The sequence below is a fragment of the Chrysemys picta genome, chromosome 3 (assembly GCF_011386835.1).
Source record: "Chrysemys picta bellii isolate R12L10 chromosome 3, ASM1138683v2, whole genome shotgun sequence".
In the NCBI taxonomy this organism is placed as follows: domain Eukaryota; kingdom Metazoa; phylum Chordata; order Testudines; family Emydidae; genus Chrysemys; species Chrysemys picta.
This window is the reverse complement of record NC_088793.1, coordinates 193,807,233-193,814,845: the sequence shown is the minus strand read 5'-3', so window position 1 is coordinate 193,814,845 and position 7,613 is coordinate 193,807,233. Positions and strand designations below refer to the sequence as shown.

Sequence of the window (7,613 nt, the reverse complement as noted above, 5' to 3'; positions counted from 1 at the left end):
CCCTCCCTCCCCGTGGAGTGTCCTATTTTTTGAATGTTAAAATATGGAATCCCTACTCACAGCGCAGCTCTCCATTCACAGCAGGCTACAGCATGAGGTCTCAGCTTCCTCCCTCCCTCCCCCTCTTTCCTGTTGGTAGTGGCCAAGGGAGTGCTGGGAAATGTAGTTCTTTCCCTGCTCCAGGGCTGGCTCTATAGGCAGGGAGCTAACCAACGAACTACAGCTCCCAGGGGTCCCTGTTGGTTCTCAGCTGCCATGCTGGATCCCTGACACCCCTCCAAATGGGCTGCCCCAAGCACGTGCTTCCTTTGCTGGTGCCTAGAGCCGCCCCTGCCAGCAACTACAGGTATGTTACTATGGTGGATCATATAGTAATTTCATTTGATTGGTGGATTTCAGAAATAGGCCACCTGGTGGAGTTAATTATGTTCAGGTAAGTAAAGGGGAGATGGTAGGGGGGAAAGAACAGAAAAAGAAACACAGGCACTTCATGCCATACCCTTTGTTATTTTATTTTTGCAAGACATCATCTGTAAAGATATTTGAAGATGACAACAAGGTCATGTTTTTTAAAATAACATACAAAATATATTAACTTGGCATGGGTATGTCTGAAATACATGATAGTGAACAGTGTGATATTTCACAACTCATTAATGTCAGAGTTGTGATGTATAATGGGAAAAACCTTATGGACTGACAAAAATAACCAACAGTGAACTAGGAGAAAGGGATTGTTTCATGGTTAAATCACAGGCTTAGGAGACAGAAGATCTGGAGTGTGTTCTCAGCTCTGACACAGACAAGTTACTTGTCTTCTCTATTCCTCGGTTTCCATGTCTGTAAAATGGGGATAACTATACAGGCCTCACAGAAGTATTGCAACATCAGTTTATTAATGCCGATAGCGCACTTTGAGATCCTCAATAGAAGGTGCTATGTAAATACAGGGCAGTGGGGCAAGTAAGCTGGTACAGTCAGGTACACCTTACCATTAAGACATTTCTTGCCAGTACACCGTACCAGAAAGACACATTGTCAAGAATGAATTGTAGAACCTTGCATGGATACAAATTTACATCAGCAGATGCGGATATCCGTGGATAGAAATCGGTATCTGCTGAATTGCAGGGCTCTCCCAGGAACCACAGCGGCGAAAGGAGCAGAATGTGGGGCTGCCACTCTCAGGATCCAGCGCCACTCCCAGGAGCCAGCCCCCAGCCCTGTGCTCCGGCATGGCTGTACTGCCCCCAGCTGTGTCTCCTGACTGGGGTCTGTACAGCCCGCCAGAGGAACTGCCAGCGTGGGGTGCTGGCTTCTGGGAGTGGCAGCCCCACATTCCACTCCTTTCGCTGCTGTGGTTCCCTGGAGAGCCCTGCGGTTCAGCGGCTACCGATTTCTATCTGCGGATATCTGCATCCATGGGTGTACATTTGTATCCGTGCAGGGCTCTAGTCATGGAACATTTTTTGTGAGGGGTGGCGGGGTCGGGGGGTGCAGTACTGTGCCAATAAGAGTTAAAATCTAATCGCGCCACTGATACAAGGTAACATTAATATTTATTATCTATTGGGCCACGTTCATCTGTAGGCTAATTCTGATCCATCCCTGGAGTTGAGTTCAGTGGGGTTACAGCAGGGACGAATCTGGTCCAACTAAGGGGATAACAGTGTGAAACTATTTAGCTCATATAATGTTGTGTGTAATAAACTTTTTTCTCTCTTTCCCAATAAGACATACATTCCCGAGAATCGTTTTTCTTCCAGAGGATATTCATGTTTATTCCTTTTTCTCTTTACCTGGCTCCATTGACTCTGCCACAAGGTGACACTGGCCCTTTAAGAAGAGCAGGGGCAGTGCATCTCTGCCTCATGAGCTCACTCCATTTGGAGTTAAAAGAGGGCACTTGGGTACTGCACCTTCTCCCTCTTAAAGTGGCTTCTGTAAAGGGGGGAGGAGAGTCACAGTGAGACACAGGGCCGGTTTATTATCAAACATAGTGCCAATCAGTCAGTAACCAAAAGTCACCAACATAGTCCATTTATGACCCCAATGCATGTAGTCCTTAAAACCCCACTCTTCCCAGCACTCTGCTGGGAGCGCATCCTGACCATACTCAGGTGTTCTCCAGCACACCAAGGCTCTGTCTCAGACCTCTTCTGTCCCTCAGCCAGGACAGCCACCCCAGCCCTTCCAGCTGGAGTGAAATGCTGCTGTTTTGTCCAGTGGGAACTCCCACAGACTCTCTGCTGCTGGGAAAGCATCCTCACCATGCTTGGTAAAAGCAGGTGCTCTCTGCACTGATCTCACTGCAAAGGTTTTTATATTTATGGCTTGTGTTACTTAGCATTTCAGATGCTTTGTTTCGGTTAGCAAGGGCTGAGTGCAGAAGGCAATGTGTGAACGAGTCGTGCAGGCGGGCAATTCTGAGCAAGCACCACCACTGGCTGTACCTTTTGTTACATGTAGGAGGTGATTCTCTAGACCAGCAACACCTCATGTGGGCGTGCTGAAGTTGTGACTCTCAAAAAAAAATAAAAAAATCCTCTGTATCTCAAAAAAAACATTGTCTCTGAGAGCCAGATTTCATGGGGAGAAATGGGCAAACAGTCTGGGGAACAATGAGAAGTGGCCTGAACCTCAACTCAGATCTCTAATCAAACTGAACCCAAGATATTTTAGATTTAGGGGAGAAGGGGTACTCAAAAGAAAGCCCTTCCATTGCTTTCTAACCCCGTATAGGCTGAATTCCATCTCAGGGTCTCAGTAGGGCTGGTTATTTTTGTTTTGCTGGCTGTTCTCCTCAAATCTCATGAGTTTCAGGTTTTCAGAGACAGAGGGAGTGAGGTATAATGCATTTTGGGGCACGCCTAACTAAGGGAAGCCCTGGAGCAGAAGAGGTTTGACTAAAGCAACTAGAGTTCAAAAGAGTAAATGCCAGAACTGAGACCCCTTCCCAAACCCTGCTGGATTATCACCAAAGGTAGGGAGCTTGCAAGGACTGGGGAGAAGGAGATGGGAGTCAAGAAACAGGATGTTGGGAACTGGTCTGTAGATGGGTCACTCAAGGAGCTGTTAGGCAGCGGGCAGGAAGAACCCTGAGTTAAGGACAAGGAGAAAGTTCTTGGTGAGTTGGAAGGAAAGAGAGAAAATAAAACTGGATGTCATGAAAGGAGAGGGAGCAGGGTAAAGAAAGGACCTCAGAAAATTTGGCAAGACTTAGGATGGGAGCAGAGGGGCCAGGAACCCAGCACATGAACCTTTTGAAGTCAGAAAAAACTTGTACCTAATGAATTGGGATGGAGCCGTTCAACCTCCCAGCCTAAGCAGGTGTTGGCATGTCCCCTCTTCGCTCACTCAGAATCCAGATCCCATCCTATCACTCCTAATATATAGCCACTCACACAACACTACTAATATTTACACCTCATCACCAAGGATTCCAAATAGCCACAACCATTAACTAATCCCCACAACGCTCCTGGGCAGGCGGTAAGTGTGATTATCTTCACATCACAAATAAGGAAACCAAGACACAGCAACTAAGCAGCTTGTCTGAAGTCACACAGAAGATCAGGAGTGCTTAGTGTCCTGGCTGGTGCTGTAAGAATACAGACACTTTCATCCAAGGACCTGATACCATTTTAAAAACAATCAAACCTCAAACCACTTCAGTGAGGTTACGGTAAGTAGGAATCCCGAAACATTTCCCTGCTCTAACTACTACAGCATACTCCCTACTTGTGCAGAAGAAACTGAATGGGTGACATTCTACTTACCGTGGCATAAAGTGCCAGAATTATCCGCCTGGCTCACAAAACAGGTGGATTAAGCTGCTGACAAGTTCTCTGCCAAAAGAGAAATTGGGACAGAAATTGGGAGGTATCATTCCACTGCTTGGGCAACAGAGAAGCTGAGAGCCTGTTGCATCCCCTACTTCAGTGAATATCCGAGACTGAGACCCTGCCAACTTTCTGTCCTCAATTTCCCTTTCTCCTGCATTCTATTTGTGCCACAGCGAAGTCTGCACTTCTGATGTAAAGATGCCCACGCACATTCAAAGAGTTCTTTTTATAAGACTGTATTAGAGTTATCTCTGCATCTATTAAGGACTAGACAAGTCTGTTGCCTTAACACTTGGAAAACAAGTCTTTAAGATCAAATTAACCAAATCATGAAAACTGTGTTAAGGATTTAGTAATCTGTAAAGAGCAAACCCGATTCTGAAATCAAATAGCAAAAAATTAACCAGAGTCAGATCCTAAAATGTTCTATTGAATCTGTTAGAATTTTTTTCTTAGATATCCTCCCCAGTCTCAACAATAGAGTTGAGTCCTCAGGGCTTAAACTCACAAACAAACCATTAAATGGAGACAGCATTATCGATGGTTAGAAATGGAAGCTGGCAGTAAGGAGATGTAATGTACAGCAATTAATAAATTCATAGTCTAAGACCAGAAGGGACCATTGTGATAATCTAGTCTGATCTCCTGTATAACACAGGCTAAAGAACTTCCCCAAAATAATAGACCATATCTTTTAGAAAAACGTCTAATCCTGATTTTAAAATGGTCCATGACGGAAAATCCACCACAACCTTTGATAAATTGTTCCAATGATTAATTACTCTCATCATTACAAATTTACAACTTATTTAGAATCTAAATTTGTCTAGCTTAAGCTTCCAGCCATTAGATTGTGTTACAGGTCTGTCTCATCTTACGCTGGGGTTACGTTCTGCGGTCAGCGCGTAAAGCAAAAATCATGTATAGTCAAAATTACATTGAGTTCAATGGCGGGTGGAATCACCTGCACTACAGGTACAGTATTAAAATTATTTTTCTTTTTGTTTTTGCCAACCGTGTAAAGCTGAAATCACGCATGTTAAATGCGCGTAAGTTGCGACAGACCTGTATACCTTTTCTACTAGATTGACTAGCCCATTGTTAAATATTTGTTGCCCATGTAGGTACTCTTGCCTGTAATCCCCCCTTAACCTTCTCTTTGGGTACGTCTATACTTACCTCCGGGTTCGGCGGTAAGCAATCGATCTTCTGGGATCGATTTATCGCGTCTTATCTAGACGTGATAAATCAATCCCGGAAGTGCTCGCTGTCGACGCCGGTACTCCTGCTCCGCGAGAGGAGTACGCGGAGTCGACGGGGGAGCCTGCCTGCCGCATGTGGACCCACGGTAAGTACCTTGTAGTTCGAACTAAGGTACTTCAACTTCAGCTACGTTGTTCACGTAGCTGAAGTTGCGTATCTTAGTTCGAACTGGGGGGTTAGTGTGGACCAGCCCTTTAAGTAAAATAGATGGACTCAATGAGCTCAATCACTATAAGGCATGCTTTCTAAATCACTTAATTTTTCTCAGAGCTCTTCTCTGAACACTCTCAACATCCTTCCTGAGCTGTGGACACCAGAACTGGATACAGCAGCGGTCACCCCAGCACCTCGTACAAGGTAAAATAACCTCTCTGCTACTCAAGATTCTCTGTTTATGCATCCCAGGATTGCATTAGCATTTTTGGCCACAGCATCACACTGGGAGCTCATGTTCAGCTGATTATCCACCATGACTCCCAAATCTTTTTCCAGGGTCATTACTTCCCAGGATAGAGTCCCCCATCCTGTAAGTCTGGCCTACAGTCTTTGTTCTCACATGTATGTATTTACATGTAGCCGTTTTAAAAGGCATATTGTTTGCTCGCACCCAGTTTACCAAGTGATCCAGATTGCTCTGAATCAACGACCTGTCCTCTTCATTATTTATTACTCCCAATTTTTGTGTTATCTGCAAACTTTATAAGTGATGATTTTATGTTTTCTTCCAGGTCATTGATAAAGATGTTATATAGCACAGGGCTAAGAACCACTCCCTGTAGTACCCCACTGGAAACGGAGCCGCTTGATGACAATTCCCCATTTACAGTTACATTTTAAGACCTATCAGTTGGGTAAATAGCTTTGGAGCTCTCTAATCGCCCTCACTAGCTATGTTTACACTTCACATTAAGCTGTCTGTCTGTGGGATCCAGGCTTATGGATTTGGTGTGTCCAAGCTCATGCTTGAGCGTCCACACAGCATTGTAAACCTGGGTTTTCAAGTGCTGGACCCAGGTCTCACAGTTGTGCTAATATGTCCATACTGCACTACGCAGCCCTTCTGACCTGGCTCTGCAGCTTCAGCTGCGTCCACACTGCAAATTTACAGGGCTTGGACCCGAGTCTCAATGGAACTTGGGCTCTGACCCCTCCCACCCAGCAGGTCCTAGTACCAGACTCCTGAGTTCTGCTGACCCAAGACCGATTTGTATGTGGATGGAAGGGGAGCTTGGACTCACACCTGAGTCAGAGCCTGGGGCTTAGTGAGCAGTTTAGACATACCCACTGTCGTCCGTGTTTTGGAAGCCATCAGAACCCTGCCCTAGCAGCAGTGTATATATGTAGCTAGACGTGGCATGTTGTTCGTGTTTAGTAAACGCAGTTATTTGGACCCCACCATGCCTTTGTGGTTCCTTTGTATGATATAAGACACAACAGGAGACCTAGGTTCTATTTCCAGGTCTGTCCCAACATACTCTGTGTTGTTAGGTCAAATAGAGCCTGATTTTACAAAGATGCTGACCACATACAACATTCATTGTAATTGGAGTTGTGGGTGCTGCTTAGCTCTGAAAATCAGGCTCTTTGGCTCTCTAAGCCTAAGTTTTCAGTTAGGTGCTTTTTTTAATGTAACAGCTCTTTTATTAATCAGTCATACAGCTGTTTACTAATGACTAAGGAATTAGTTCTGCCATCCCACTATAATTACATATCTACAAATCAAACTATCTACTCTTATGAAGGATTAAGCAGGCAATTTTTTTTCTCCCTGAACATATAGACTTTTCTAACTCTATTAAGATCTACATCCAGCAAATGTAAATTGAACATTTTTGACACTTAAAATTGCACTGTAAAAAGCCTTTGGAGATCAAAGATTTTTGAAGTTCCTTGAAGTTGTGTTTGAAATAAACAACTTAAAAAAAAAATCCTGCCTTTTATTTGAGGATCAATGGTAGCTGATAGACTGTTTATTCTTAGTTGCAATGTGGGGTGATGTTTGTGTGGTGTGTGTGTGTTGTGTTTTTTTTTAAATAATAATAAAAACAAGGTTCTTCTTAACCCCTTCACAGGCAGTTCTTGATCAGCCTCTATGCAGCATTAGGATGGAACAAGATAGCTACCCGGGGCAGCACCAATGCTGTATGTTGGTCCCTGTCCCAGACACACGAGACAGCACTGAAATATAGGGTGCCAACCCTCCAGGGTTGGCCTGGAGCCTCCTGGAATCAGCATTGATCTCCCGGTGACTATTGAAAGCAGTCCGGGAGATTTTCATAGGATTTTTTAAGAAAATGACATTATGTCATGTTGGGGGAAAAAATCTCCCACAATAGCTTCAGTCAGAATTGGCAAACCTACTGAAATAGTCAATAAAATACTCTACTTTGCTTTTTTGTGATTTATTTCCTTAAGCTCTGAGGGCTACTCCATCTCATGGCAGTCCTTAACCTCAGTTTCTTTCAGTAGCTCATCCTCAGAATGTAGGTTGAAGCTCTTTGGGGC

At 44.4% G+C, this 7,613-nt stretch overlaps 1 long non-coding RNA gene across 1 annotated transcript; it reads left to right on the top strand.

Annotated features, from left to right (window-relative positions):
• The first annotated feature begins 269 nt into the window (after positions 1-269).
• On the top strand, positions 270-6,937 carry LOC135982078 (uncharacterized). The gene is made up of 3 exons (XR_010599289.1): positions 270-433; positions 5,377-5,465; positions 5,837-6,937. It is a non-coding gene; the product is annotated as an uncharacterized LOC135982078 (long non-coding RNA).
• The last annotated feature ends 676 nt before the right edge of the window (positions 6,938-7,613 follow it).